This window comes from Hakea prostrata, chromosome 9 (assembly GCF_041222555.1).
Source record: "Hakea prostrata isolate BN-2017 chromosome 9, UWA_Hpros_2, whole genome shotgun sequence".
Taxonomy (NCBI): Eukaryota; Viridiplantae; Streptophyta; class Magnoliopsida; order Proteales; family Proteaceae; genus Hakea; species Hakea prostrata.
In genome coordinates this window covers 8,018,750-8,034,767 of record NC_142608.1, presented here as the reverse complement: position 1 = coordinate 8,034,767, position 16,018 = coordinate 8,018,750, and the positions used below count along the sequence as shown (strand labels likewise).

General features: G+C 36.0%; 1 pseudogene; it reads left to right on the top strand.

Annotated features, from left to right (window-relative positions):
• Positions 1-5,996: 5,996 nt before the first annotated feature.
• On the top strand, positions 5,997-7,165 carry LOC149004456 (senescence-specific cysteine protease SAG39 pseudogene; annotated as a pseudogene).
• Positions 7,166-16,018: the final 8,853 nt, after the last annotated feature.

Genomic DNA, 16,018 nt, shown 5'->3' with positions numbered 1-16,018 from the left:
ATGGTTCTTTTAACACTCCAATGAGTCATTTGTAGAAGCTTCAATCACATTTTAGTCAACAGCAGCAGCATCATATCATAGGGAAGCATCTCAGCTATGAGCATTCTACAATCAAAACAGAGCCATGTCGTTAGTATAGCCATGGTAGGTCAGAGGTACTTATTCCGGTTAAAGTCCTGGCAAACTTGACAGGAAGGGGTTTGCTTACTCCTTAGGCCACTGGAAAAACCTGACTTGGCGGATCACTTCCCAGGCTGGCATCGATGTGATAGTGGCTCTTGTGTGCCTCATTTATGCTTGGATGAAGTACCTAAGAGGGCAAGTTCTGTTTCAAAAACCTTCATTGCCTTAGTGCTCTTGAGATCTTCTCCACATCGCGAATCAACAGTTATACAAGAATAAGGGAAGGTGAGGCACACATGCTAGTGAAGGATCTCTTCAAAGAAACGAAATAGAGTAATTCCAAAGTGGGACTGAAAAGGAGAGTATTCCACTAGTGATTCTCTTTCAATTAATATAATGGGTAGAGAACCCTTTACAATCTATATTCAATAGGGCAAGAACACCCTTTACAATTTTTATTCTAAGTAGGGCAAGTGCACCCGTTACAATCTTTGTTCTAAGTAAGGCAAGAGCACCATCTACCAATTCTAATCAACCTAGACTAGAATTGAACAACAATACAATTTAAAGGATTGGAATATATTTCCCAACAGGGGTGTGACACTTTTCTCTTTGTGTGATTGTGATGCAATAATGAATGAATGCTCAATGGAAGAGATACACCACTAATGGAGTACCAATAACCTTCAATCACTCCAAGTTTTACTCTAATGAATTTGCTTGACAACTTTGAATGTCCTTCAAAGTTGAGTGAAGTTGAAAGGCAAATGATCAATGATTGTTTACCAATTTGAGAGCTTTGAGAGTTGTGAGATAGTAAATGCTCAATATGCAAGATAGAGCCTCTCAAATGGGAGTGGTTGGGCTTATAAAAATGGTATTAGAATTGCTTAGCCCAATCTCCCAACGGATAAAATTTTCACATTTACTCCAGACAGACATCCATCTGGATCAGACGGAGATCCGTCTAAAAAATAGCCATATAAAAAATAGCCGTTGGGCTTAAGTCAACACAACGGACATCCATCTAGCTTGCTGTACCCAGACAAATTTCTATCTAGCCAGATGGAAATAAAACTATGCAATTAGCTTGTTTTCGATCTTTCATTGCACCAAGTTGTCCAATATATTATTACCAAAAAAAAAAATCTTTGAGTTTTTTTCATGACACTCACTTATCCTGGGCTAAAATTCTTGACTACCACATAAGTGGAAAATATTATAGATTTGCCCACATTAAGCTTTTTCAAAGATTACAAGTTACCCACTGTTAACTTTTCTGTTAATTTGAAATTGAAATGATCATTTTGCCCATAATGGATGTTAACTTGTGATCGTAACACGTGTATTAACTTGCATCTGACGGTTTAAATAAGAAGTATAAAGGGGTGTTGGTAAATATAATTTTTATTTTTTTATATTTAAGGATTTTAAGTTTCTAAATTTACAAAAAGAAGCCATTTGCCAAACTCCTTCCCAAACCCCTAACCCTTAAGAAGATGAAGGGAAATGGGGGACGCGCTTCTCACGACACTATCCATGGAGAATCATCATCCATCCAGTCTCTTATCCATGGATTCAAGCTCCAACCCGCATGAAGAATTGAATTGAGAGCTAAATAGGTTCGTTAAATTTAGCAATGGTAGCATGGCCAAACAACATCTTAGCAACATAATCAATTCTTTTGGATGGATCATAAATTTCAACTGCATCCTAGCTCCTTCAGATCCAAAGAATAATAGTTCAAACTTACTAAAAGGTTATCTATTGACTCAAACTTCATATATATATATATATATATATATATATATATATATATATATATATATATATATATATATATATATATATATATATATATTATTTTTTTTTTTTTTCTCATATTGGGTAATCATACAATTTACTCTTCATTTACACTATGATATGGTATATGTTGGAAATGCCATGTCAACATTGCCACATCAGCCTCCATTAATTTTGATGATAATAAACACGAGTTACTAATGCTCATATTAAGTTGTGATTGTCTAGGTCATTACGAAACCAAGTGGATCAAATCCAACTCATTGGATGCTCAAGCCCAAGTCAAAATCAAGCAAACTTGGACAATGAACCAAAGTCAAGATGTACATCAAGTTCAAAGCACCAGAAGATGCAAAAATCAAGTCAAGATCAAGGCTTTTATAAATTCGGGACTTAGAACACCTCCACATGCACTCATATGTAATCACATTAAATTATACACATATCATGTCACTAGACTGACCTAGAACATATTAGGAGAATGATGAGGCTTAGGTTCGGCTAGAAATACCAAAACCCAATCAAGTCCCTATTTGCACTAACTGTGCACTCTGTGCTTCAAATGGATTTCCATCTGGCCAGACGAAAATCCCGTCTACTCTCTAGGGAGCACAGAGATCCCAAAAGTGCATAGTTTCTCCTCCAAAAATGACCTTTTCGGTCAAGGAACGCATTAGATATTTACCTAAACCGGTAGGTCCTTGAGCAAATGCCACATTAGCCCCAAGACGTTGGTTTTTAACTAGAAAAGTAAATGCTTGAGCTTGAGAAGCTTCTGGCCCGGTGGGTCGTAAAAGTCACCAAGATAAGCGGTATTATTAAACCAGACAAAGCAACAAGCAATGAAATCAAAGACAAATAAAGCAACTAAACTATAAGACAAGTAACCCTTTTGCGAGCCCACGCAAAGGATTTGATTTGGATATGCCAAATGCCACCAAGTATAAAAATGGGATCGAACCATACTTGTCCTCCTATTATATCTTCTAAGTCATCCACACTAACAATCCATCCTTCTCCCCCAAAGGGAGATTTTAGTAAATAACACTGGGGCTAAGGGTCAAGTTGGTAATTTTTCTTACATCTCCATGGCTTTCAACTTAAATGGTTTCAATTTCAACCAATCCATAGTAAACAGCCAAGGTCATGTAATTAACAATTGGGCTGATATCATCAACCATGCTAACCTTGGTATGAAAGTTATGCATGAACATAACGCTCACAACTTCCCTCTAGACCTAGTTACTGTTGAACCTCCTTCCATAAATGGACATGCCTTAGATATTAGTGCATAGGAGTTGTTGAAGGAACAATACCTTCTTAATAAAATAATATGATCAGTTAGTGGTAATTATTGCATTTTAACTAATGATGATAATTAGGGATTTTAGGTAATATGATCACTTAATAATAATTAGGGTAATTTTCATCTGGACCCCCTGAGGTTTAGTGTATGTCATTTTTAGTCCAAAAAAACTGAAACTTTGCATCTGCCTCCCCTATAGTATGGAAAAAGTCAATTTAAGGACAAATTATCGCTTCTTGGACGAATTTGCCCTTTTTATTTTTTATTTTTTTATTACATTTTAAGGATTTAAAGTTTATTAATTTACAAAATCAAACCCTCCTTCATTACCTAATTCCCAAATTCCAAAATCCCTGGTTCTACCGATTCTAAATCTTTATTTTTCAAACCCTAGTTGAAGATTAGGAAATGAAAATTAATGGGTGGAACGTAATCTCCAACTAGTCGAGTCGAGAGCGAGAGAGAGTAGCCAGAACATAGAAGAGTGTAACCAAAAGGATAGTTTGAAATCGACCGAGAAAAGCATCTGCAACAAAAGCTCCAAACAGAGGAAGTGAGACAAACCTGTCCAGGTATTAACGTTCACCGCTGCCATCACCTCGACTGCTAAAGTGGTCCCGTGAGGTAAGTAATCAGGTTGGAACTAATTCCATTACAAGATAACCTCTATGCGATCTCAAATCCTAAGAAATCCAGAAAAGAAATTCTCATTAATTGAAGATTCCTAATCATTTCTCAATTGATCGAAGCAAAACAAAGAAAGAGAAAGAAAGAGAAAAGAAATGAAAGGAAATGAAATTAATCAACATTTACCAATGATGAAAACGAAAGATCTCCATCGGCCTGTTTTAGATCTAATCGCCGGTTGACCTCTGTAATAGACTGAACCTTTAACCATTTCTGATAACAGAGAAGAATGATCCATTACTGATGAACTGATTTAGCTTTGTTTCACAGACGAGAAAAAAACCTTATTAATCATTTCTCAAGAGCGAAACGAAACAAAGAAAGAGAAAGAAAGAGAAAGGAAATGAAATTAATCAAAATTTATTGATGATGAAAACGGCAAATCTCCATCGGCCTGTTTCAGATGCAATCGCCGATTGACCTCTGTAACGACTGAACCTTTAACCATTTCTGATAACAGAGATTTGGGAATCGGGTAATAGAGAAAGATCTGATTTTGTAAATTAATAACTTTTAATCCCGTAAAATGTAAAAATAAAAAAATTAAATTAAGAAAGAAAGAAAAAAAAAAAGGGCAAATTCGTCCAAGAAGCGATAATTTGTCCTTAAATTGACTTTTTCCATACCAACGGGGAGGCAGATGCAAAGTTTCAGTTTTTTTAGACTAAAAATGACATACACTAAACCTCAGGGGTCCAGATGAAAATTAATTATTACATTCAATTAATGTTATTCATTAATAATGATTATTTTTAGGAAATTGGTGGGTCAACCGCCATGTAAGTTGCTTGACTAAACACAAATCTTTACATTCAATTTGGTAGACTAAATCTAGATCATCCATCATAAGGGATTTAGATTTAATTCAATAAATTAATTTATTGGTAGGATTTAAATATATATAACCGTACAACTACATTTATGAATGAAAATTACAATTCTTGAATTAGTAAAACATCAGTAAAACATATTTAAACCTATTTAATTGGAAACTAAATTCACTATCTCTTTCTTTCTTTTTTCTGGTGAAATTAATTTCGCTAGTGGAGGAAAAATCGACCTCTCAAAGATGGATCCATTAGCTCCTCATTCGCCAAGAAGTGAGGACTGAAAACACCAAGGTGGGCCGGGCTAATCGACTCCTTTGGTCCATAAGCCCATTGGGCATTTCTGACCATTTTCTTAGCACCTTAAGTGGGTTTCCCACCAATCTTAAGTAGCCCATCCAAATGAAGTGGCTTTTACCTCCTTTTACTCAACTTTTGATCCACCCATTGAAAACCAATTACAAAATTGGTTTAAAACTTTCAGGTGATAAATATAGATTGCAGAAATTCAAATTTCTCTCTCCTTTCTTACAAAAGAAGATTTTGTGTTTATTAGATATTGTGTTAAGTATTCAATCTTAATATCCAATTATGTGAATTGAAAATTTCCTTTATAAGGGTAGAGGATTTAGGCACATTAAATTGGGTAGAATATTGGGGCTAGGAGTAAACAGATTTTACCAGAAAATGTGCAATAGGGAAGAGAGGCAGCAGCTAACGAGGATCACGGTAGAAATGCCTTTGTTCATTCTTGAGGCAACAATTTGACTATATTTACTAGCTACAACACAATGTCTCAAAAGAAAAATAAATTTGTATCCTTTCCATCTCACACTGCCTTCTTTTTGTTATTCCGAATGTTAGATGGGCGACATGTGAACTGATTTAATTACAACTATCAGATGGAATGGCTGAAATGGAATCAATCAGTTTACAAAAGGCATGATTCTTTTGCATCCAATGACTGCAATTAAAGCATTCCAAACATCACTTATCCAATGGTCAATATGAAAGTCAATGCTGAGACGGAAAAGATCTAAATGAGAAAAAAAAATGATAAGAGCAACTTTCTAAACCGTAAGATTCCAAAAAAAGAGAACCTCGTTACTTCTCAGTTTTTCTGTTGAGGAAGCAAGTTCTATATAAAGTAGACAAAATCACTCAAATGAATTAAGACTTTAAGTCCTTAATTTTTTCTTTTTGCCCAAAATTTTTTGGATCTTAGAAAAAAATTCTTTGAGAAATCAACAATGGCTTTGAAACTTCAGGGCTGCTTTAGCTGCTTCTGTGTAGCCATATGCCTTGCTTTAGGCGTTTGGGTTTCTCAAGTAGAAGCTAGGGCTCTTGATGAAATGGCCATGGTGCAACTGCATGACCAATGGATGGCTGAACACGGGCGTGTTTATAAGTATGCCAATGAGAAGGAGAAACGGTTCTTGGTTTTCAAGAACAACTTGAAACGTATACAATCTTTCAACGAAGCTGGGAACAAGCCATTCAATCTAAGTGTCAATCTTTTTGCAGATTTAACCGATGAAGAGTTCAAGGCAGGTAGGACTGGTTTCATGATGAAATCTACTGGAGAAAATTCATCTTCAACGACAGGTTTTAAGTATCGTGATCTGGAAGCTGTACCTACTAGTATGGATTGGAGAAGCCAAGGAGTTGTGACCCCTATCAAAAACCAAGGCGACTGCAGTGAGTATTAAATTCGTCAATTTACAACTCATTTTTATATTTATTTGGGCTGGCCTTGCGTATAATGTATTACTGTTTTGGTTTCTCTCTAATAATATAAATTTCATGTTATCTATCAAAACTAGGTTGTTGTTGGGCATTCTCAGCAGTTGCAGCCATGGAAGGGATCAACAAACTAAAGACTGACAATCTAATCTCTTTATCCGAGCAAGAACTAGTAGATTGAGACAGAAAAGACAACAACTTTGGCTGCCACGGTGGTTTCATGGTTTCTGCCTTCAAATTCGTTGTAGAGAACCAAGGCATCAGCACTGAATCTGATTATCCATATGAGGAAATCGATGGTACTTGCCAACAGACGAAGCTTCCTAACCATGCAGTACAAATCACAGGATACCAGGATGTCCCTGCTAACAATGAGAAGGAACTACTCAAGGCAGTGGCAAATCAACCTGTCTCTATTGCCGTGGAAGGAAGTGGATATGCTTTTCGGTTCTACAAGGGTGGGTTATTCACTGCGGATAGCTGTGGAACCCATCTGGATCACGCACTTACTCTGGTTGGTTATGGTGAGAATGCAGATGGAACCAAGTACTGGTTGGCAAAGAATTCTTGGGGAACTGATTGGGGTGAGGATGGGTACATGAAACTACAAAGAGATGTTACTCCAGAAGGTGTCTGTGGACTTGCCATGGCAGCATCTTTCCCCACCATATCTTGAATAAACAACTAAGAGCTGGATAAATGTATTAAAACTGACTGGTGTTGCTAGTATAAGAAAACACTCTGTGCGAACTGTTAACAAAATAAAGTTGTTCAAAATCTTCTCATTACATATCTTCTGTACACCCTATTAATTTATGAGTGAGAAAGAGAGATTCTTCGCGATCATGCAACTGCCACCAGCCGCACAATTGTTAGGGTTAGAAATCGATACTTGTGATTTGATCAGTTATGAATAGAGAAGAAGAATGAAGAGAGAAGATGAAGAGATCCTGCGATAGGGCTCCTATTTAAGGGTGTAAATGGATAACTGAAATCCGCTCCTTAATTCGCATCCGCATCCGTTTAGCAATATCTAAATCCGTCCGATTACTTATAGGATGCGGATATGGTATCCCCTTTCTTGCTGATTATTATCCGTATGATTAAATTATCCGATTAAGTTACATATTTGGATTTATTTTTCTTATTTTTATAAATTTTTACTTGAGATATGTGACTATTTTTCTAGGTTTTCAACTAAAATAACTACCAAAGTTGCTAAATTCTTAGATTTCAACCCTAACGTCCCAAACAAAATGGTAAAGATGTCAACATGTAGTTGAAAACTTATATTCAATTTGTAGTCATGCCCATTTAGAATAATCTACTTAAGAAAACAATTATCCAATTATCATCCGAATCCAATTGAATCCATCCAAAAATTGAGAGGATATTATCAGAATCTATTTGAATATGATAGAATGCGGATATGGAATTATCACTATCCAATCCGTTTACACCCTGTGTTTATTCCTAGTAGCATGCTTTATTTTATTTATAATTGAAAAGATTACAAACTTGCTCAAATTTGAACTTTTAACTTAATATAAACTACCACTATTGCCCTTGATATCTTGGGGTAGACTTACAAAAATAAAAGAGTAATTGGAAATTACCTAAAATATAACCTAAGATTTCAATACTCTCCCTCAAGCGGAACATACAAAACAAAGGCTCCAATTTGAAATAACAAGAATATCTCCAAAAAAATCATTAATCTTGAGCATAAGCAGCAATGCAACTTCAATGTCCACACAGGTAGGCAAGGTGTAACTCTAATATCCACGCAAGTAGGTAAGGTGTAGCTCCAATGTCAATCTAAGCTCTTCATAAGAAGACAAATAGTATGTAAATGACAATATGAGTTACTATTGACCAAGTAGATAAGTAAAATGTAGTAAAAGTCATAGAATACCAATTTAAAAGGATAAAGATCTTTGTAGGTGCAGTAATATTTCAAAGATTTGATGTAATATGGTGAGAATCTCTAGTGTTAGGAAGCCACTGAATACCAGCAGAGCGAATATAAGAGGTAGCAACATGAGCCTGAGGAGTTTTTGGAACATACCTCTGATAGCAAAACCTAGGGACATGCCCATATCAATCACACAAGTGACAATAAAGAGTCCAACCACTTCTACCACGAAACTTGCCACCAAAACCCCTACTACGAGCACCCTGAGGAGGTCTATTAGGCCTTGTATACCTTGCCCCATTAGAAGAAGCTCCTCTCAAAGGCGCAGAAGCAAGAGAAGTGTGTGCCAAATGTGTTGTATTAGCGTTGCTAACCTATTGCAAAGCAGTAGTAGATGATTTCTTCACAAAGTAGAAGACCTTGAAGGTTAGCATGCCTAACAGGGGTCCCTCGTGTAGTTATAGACATCACAAGCACTTGAAATTCAAGACCAAGACCAGTCAAGATGAAACGAACAAGCTCTGGTTCAAGATCAGGTTGAGACACAAGAGCTAAAGAGTCAACAATCTGCTTAACTCAAAGAAGATAAGCGTGATGGAGTCAAAACCCTTGCGCTTCTACGAGCTTGGGAAGAGGAAGCATAAGTAGAAGCCAGAGAACTCCAATTTTTAAAAGAGGTGAGAATATCAACAACATGAGAGTGCACAGACTCAGTCAAAGATGCCAAGTTCCAAGAAAGAAGCATTTGATCTTGATCCCGCCATGTGAAATAAGCAGGATTAGGAGTCGGAGGTGTGGCCACCAGATCAAGATAAGGGGAAGGGCAAGGAGTGGTACCATCAATAAAGCCAATTAGACCAGTAGTGCGAAGTAAGGGAATGAATTGAGACCTCCATACCAAATAATTGGTCAAATTCAACTTAATCGGGAAGTAATGGTGGGCAGTGGACACAGAAAATGTAGATGAAGCATCAGAATATTGGATTTTAGCAGAGGTGGATGAATCTGAAGCCATCGCAAGCAAGACTCCAAGAACATATCAAAAACCGAGCTAGATGCCTGAATTCACAAACCATAGAGAAACAAAAGACATAGATCCTCCCAAGCCAAATTCTGAACAAAGAAGCTCAAAGATTCAATCAAGAACGAAAAGAATCTACTGATCGCAGAAACAAAGAAGTATTCTAGTCTTCTTCAATGGACTATCAACCACAAACTTCTCACGAAATGGTTTCTCAAAATCGCAGAAAATCAATTGCTCAGAAACTCAGATCTTCAAAAACAAGATCTGATGTAAAAAAACGATCACAAAAAACACATCTGCAAAAACCAAGAAAGAGCATCCACACTTGCAAAAAGAAACAGCAGTAAGGAAAATCGACCAATTCTCAACAAGCGAGTGTAGAGAATTGACCAAGAATAAAAGTAGAATTTCAAATCAAAGAAACAAATCTGAAATCTCCAACACAAACAAAGAAAATCAGAAACAGATATGAAAATCTCCAATGAAAAACACACATCAAATAGTAAAAAATATGACAAAATGAAGAACTACCGACGAATGAAGGAGACAGAATGATGAACAACCAATGAAACTGAGACCCAAGACAAAATGAACCTTTGCAACTGATACCATATCAAAGTGTAAAGAGTAAATTGTATGATCACCCAATATGATTAAGTCATACATATATATGTTGTTCCATTGGCCTAAAATGAAGGTGTTGTCATTGTTGGCAACTTAAGTGGGCTTTGATATGGTACAGCAACACACAAAAAGGTTCCGAGAGAAAGAATCCAATTCAAATAAAGAAAACTCAAGAATCCCATTTTTGAGGGTCTCTCAAGAATCCCATTTTTGAGGGTCTCTGTCCAGTTTTGATCAACCTCTTCATCGGATGGTCATCCAGTGTCCGATTGAGCCAATTTTGGAGGAGAGCTTCACGACTTCTTGATCTTCAAATCCAACGGTGGGATTGTTCATTGGAGATCTCTAAGTTAGTCCGATTTGGACGTCAAAACACTCCTTGTTTAAGTCAGATAGGAACTCTGAGTTTGATTCAAACTCTAAGTTTAATTAATCTATAAAAGGAGAGCAAACTCCAGCACAAGAAAAAGGACGTTTTGAGGAGTTTGGGAAGAGCATGGAGGTCGAACCAGAAGACGTTGGTTGGCTTTGGAGATCTGAAGCTTGGGAATAAGAAGTCTTTTGTTTTGCTGAACAAGAAAGAAAGTGAAAGAGAAGGAAGAAGAAGTAGCAGAAGAAAAGAAGGGAACATGGTTGTATGGTTTTTTTTAAAGAGAGAAAACTGAAAAAGATTGAAAAGAAAAAAAAAGAGTTGGAGAAAAAGAGAAACAAGTATTGTTACCATGCATCTTACACAAGTTGAGGTAACCCGTATTCACAAGTTATTGTCTATTATTTTCTAGGTTATGTTTAATGATGAAGAACCTAGATCATGAATGTAATTTGGGGAACTTGAATTATTGGTTTACATTGTGACCTAGCAAGTTGGAGCTTGTCTAGGGGGTTGGGGTTGGTGCCCTTGTCTGAATTGCATTTTAGACTATAGTAGGGATTGGTGTTCCTGGACTGTTGTAGTAGTCAAAATATCTAGGAGTGTATTGAGTAATATACGAAACCCTTGGTAGGGTATTACTCCGTGGATGTAGGCAATTTGGCCGAACCACGTAAACTCTATTGCATTGCGTTTTTTGTTTATTTTTCTTTTTGTTGCACATATTGGAGTGCCTTGATTGCGAGTGGTGGTACAACTGTCTGGTAGACCCAGCCACATTGTGGTGTGTGGTGGACGTGTCCTTGTGCAGTTGATAGCTACGAGTGGTACACTGTCTGGTAGACCCAGCCATATTGTGGTGAATTTTTGAAGACACTGATTCACCTCCCCCCTCTCAGTGTTAATCTGGGAATAACAATATATAAGAAGTTTGAGTAAATCTATAGATAACCTTTTAGTAAGTTTGAACCGTCATTCTCTGGATCTGAAGGAGCTAGACTGTAGTTGGAATTTATGATCCATCCAAAAGAATTGATTTTACTGCTGAGATGTTGTTTGGCCATGCTACAATTGCTAAATTTAACCAACCTTTTCAGGTTTCAATCTAATTCTTCATGCAAGTGGGAGCTTGAATCCATGGATAAGAGAATGGATGGATGATGATTTTCCATGAATGGTGTCATGAGAAGCTCTTCCCCCATTTCTCCTAATCTTCTTTAGATTAGGGGTATAGGAAGGAGTTCGGCAATGATGGCTTCTTTTTGTAAATTTAGGAACTTAAAATCCTTAAATATAAAAGGAAAAAATTATATTTACCAACTACCCTTTATACTTTTTATTTAAAATATCGGATGCAAGTTAATCCACGTGTCACAATGACAAGTTATCATCCATTATGTGGTCATTTCAATTTCAAATTAATAGAAAAGTTAACAGTCGGTAACTTGTAATCTTTGAAAAAGCCTAATATGGACAATTTGTAATATTTTTTTTTTGGAAATAAGGTTCATCCGGGCCAGCTTGCGCGCACCACGACTACATCCTCAAGGTGCTTTTTATATAATTAATATTTTTCACTTATGTGGATAGTCAAGACTTTTTAGCAAAAGATAAGTGAGCGCCAGGAAAAAAAAACTTTAAGATAAATTTTCTTTTGGTAATAATAAATTGGACAAATTGGTGGAATGAAAGATCCGCAAAACAAACCAATTACCTAGTTTTAGATAATGATAACAATAATAATGATCAGTTAATGGTAATTATTGCATTCTAATTAATGATGATAATAAGGGCATTTAAGTAATATGGTCAATTAATAAAAATTATAACATTCAAATTAATGTTATTCATTAATAATAACTATTTTTAGGGAAGTTGGTGGGTAAACGGCGTGTAAATTGCCTGGTTGAAGGCTCCTAGAAATCTTTCCATTCAATTGGTAGAATTAAATTTAGATAGTTCATTATAAGTGATTCAGATTTGATTTAATAAATTTCTTGGTAGGATTTATTTACATAACCATACAGCTATATTTATGCCTTATTTTTATATGAGCAAATTGCACTGGCACCCCAAAATGGAGGCCTTAAAGCACTGACATCCCCACTTTATGTTTAAAAAACACTGACACCCCAATTCAATAAACACACTAGTCCATTCCGTTAGTGAAACTGTTAACCCACTGTTAATTTTTTTATAATTCCAAAACTGACCTTACTAAACTCTGAAATAAAAAATAAAAATAAAAAAATCAATTGTTCACAACCGATCTTCATTGTAGGCAGAAGAACTTCGAAGATCGTAGGCGGAAGAACTATTCGAAGTTCTGGTTCATTCGAAGGAAAAGGATTGGAAACTAAAAATAAACCCCTGTTGTCAGCCAGAATCAACCAAATGATAAACTAAACTTGAATCAGAGATAAGGCAAGAACAAAAGAAATTTGAACATGATCACCACAGAAACCTATAAGTTCTCGAAAGCTTCACCCCAGTTGATTCTTCAATCTGTGACCCATTTGCTTTATCGTTCTTCCAGAGGACAAAAAGTACGGCCATGTGGGAGGGGAAGAAAGGGTTTGAAGTATCTGAAATAAAGTGCATATAATAGGACTTAACAGAGCATGAAGAAACGTTGGGCAAGACTTTCAGGCATGGAGGTGGTGAACGTGATTAAAATGTTTCTTTGCTTATCCATGTTGCTCAACCAACAAGAGGCATTTGGCAGGTCACATTTCTCAGGGATACAAACTGAACCCTTTGATTAACAAAGACGCAGCTAAGTTACAATAACTTACCTTAATTTAGCAGAAGAAGCAGGGATGGATTTATTGGATCGGCAGCAGCATCTCATGGAAAGAAGACAATTGGACAACCAGGCGAGTTTAATGATGCAATTCTTTATGCCAATGCTCCCTCTGAATCAGTAGAGAGCTGAGTAACAGGGTATTCTTTTTGTCCCATCTTTTCTATTAATGATGCAAGATAGTAACATAACTGCTTACAAGCTTCCCGCAGAGGCAAGACATGATTCATAGAGCTCTCTCCATGTTAAGGTTAAAACTGTCAAGAATCTGAAATCCCTCAACAAATCCAGTCATCAGCCTACAATAACAATTAGAGCACAATTATGATTTGCATATACAGGACGGAGTACCAAACAAGATAACGACTAAAAACCTGAAAACAGAACACATTTACAGATGATCTGTGTTTTTTAAATTCCATGGAGCTAGTCTAATTATTTGCAGTCTCAAAAAAACAATGTAAATTGAAAAGATTGAACATAAATTTCAGGTAAAGGAACAGTCTAGACTTTATATACTAAAGGATCTCACATTAGAGAAAAGGCTTACATGCCCAATAACTTGCTTGAGAAAAATTTGATTATTAGTGTCTGGTTTTGATCTTCCACTATGGGGTACTAAATAGGGGCTTAAAAGCCTGTTCCATAGGACCTGATTCTAATCACAATAGGGGCTTAAAATACAATAGATTTATCCATGGATAAGATCCAACTATTTGGGAGAGATGTTTGGACTTTAGTTCACTTTCAAGGCTTAAAGATTGACGGTTTCATATATTTCATATCAGGTATTAATCAATATTACTAGAAGAAAATGTCTACCAATGGCTTATGCAGCAGAGGGAAATAAAAAACAGAAATAACTTCATAGTTGACATTTGATTGAGTTCAAATTGAACTTGTCTATTATTGTTACGATACTCAAATGTCTTCTTTGTGTATACTTCAATTACTTGATAACAATGTTAAAACCTTATGACGAATAGTAACATGGAGATCTAGTGAGGGGAGATTCACATATTATCAGTATACTCTGTTGAAGAAGCACAAGCAGCAGAACAAGGTTTTAATGAATGAGGGAAATAGCAATAGATTTTCTATGTTGAGGCTACAACTCATAACCAGCACAATTGAAGTCTTTTGGATCATCTAAATTTAAAGGAAATCATCCCAAAAGTGAATGGTGCCATCTTGTCCATTTTGTCACGGATGTAGGGAACTGAACAAAGATGTTCCAAGCACTAAATCTCTCCCTTGCCCACGTATATTGCTATGAAATATGATCAGAAAATGAAAACAAAGGGGGAAAAGAAAACAAAGAATTAGTCACATACCGAAAGAGGTGCCAATTGGTCCAGTTTGGGCTCTAAGATATAACTTCTGCACATATTAAGGGAGGCAGTTCTTGCTTGATTCAATATTTTAGGATCACATTCATGATCATCCGATCCATTTCTGTCAAAATATTTTGCCCCTAGGGAAATTTGTACAAGCTCATGCATATAGTCTCATGCTGTTGAACAATGCCATCAAATGTGCACTTCACTGCCCCTGAAAAGACAATATGTGAATGATTCGCAGCTCATTATTCTGGTCCAGGATGGCTTGCAGCAATGATGGAATTATAATTCTGATAAGGGATGACTAGATCAAATTAGGAGTCTCTGAAGACATTACCTCATTCTCCTGCCAATTATTTGAGCAATCATCTAATCTTTTATTGCTTCCCTGCTTACCAGATATATTAGCTTAGTTTTTATGCTCTCTAATTTTGAAAAGTGCAGTAAATAATAACATTGAATGCAGTAAGTCTAACAAAACAGAAGGTTATGGATCCATAACTAACGAGTAACAATGGAATTATCAAGACTTGATCCCCCTAGCTAACTAACCAGTAAAGCTTAATTCATTTTAAAATCAAGAAGGGGAAAAAAATGAGACGCTCTACTTTAAGGTACTTTGAGAGGGTTCATAGTTCAAAGGTCAAAAAAAGGAACCAAATCAATATACTGTGGGTGGGGAATGCAACTAGAGGTCTTCCCTGTAATATATTATTCCTTTGCTCTTTTAGAACAATATACCTCTTTAACAATGAAGATACTTCTCAGTTCATCAGTTCTGATTACAAGCCCAGTACAGCAGGGTTGTAAAATTGAAATCCTCTTTAACAATGAAGATACTTCTTGTAGCCTTCAGAGATTAGACTACAGCAGGGTTGCCAGATTAGACTACAGCAGGGTTGCATCTGACTGCAGCAGATAAGCAACATAAAGCTGTAAGGATTCATTGTGGCCAGTAGCCTAAAGCCTACCTCTGTACAAACTCTTCTCAATTCAGCTATTACAGTTCCACTAAAAGTCATTGCATTCAGTGCCTATTACTCTACTTGCATCCATAGATTTAAGAAAAAAAGAAAAAATTGTACCAAACCATTAAGATTTACACAAAAAAAAAAAATAAACATTTTTTTTTTTTTTTTTTTTTTTTTTTTTTTTCTTTTTTCTCTTCTTTTTTCTTTTTTTTTTTTTTTTTTTTAAAAAAAACAGAGGGGGGGGGGGGGAGAAAAAGACCACCACACGCCCAATTTTTTTTTATATTTTTTTTTTTTTTTTTTTTTTTTAATATTTTCTCCTTTTCTTTTTTTTTTTTTTTTTTTTTTTTTTCCCACACCAAGATTAAACCATGGAAGAAAATTCGATCGAAATGGTGAAATTTCGATCGAAATGCCTGCAAAAATCCAACTCGAAACGAAATTGAGTAGTAGCACAAAAGTATCCATTTCGTTTCGTATCG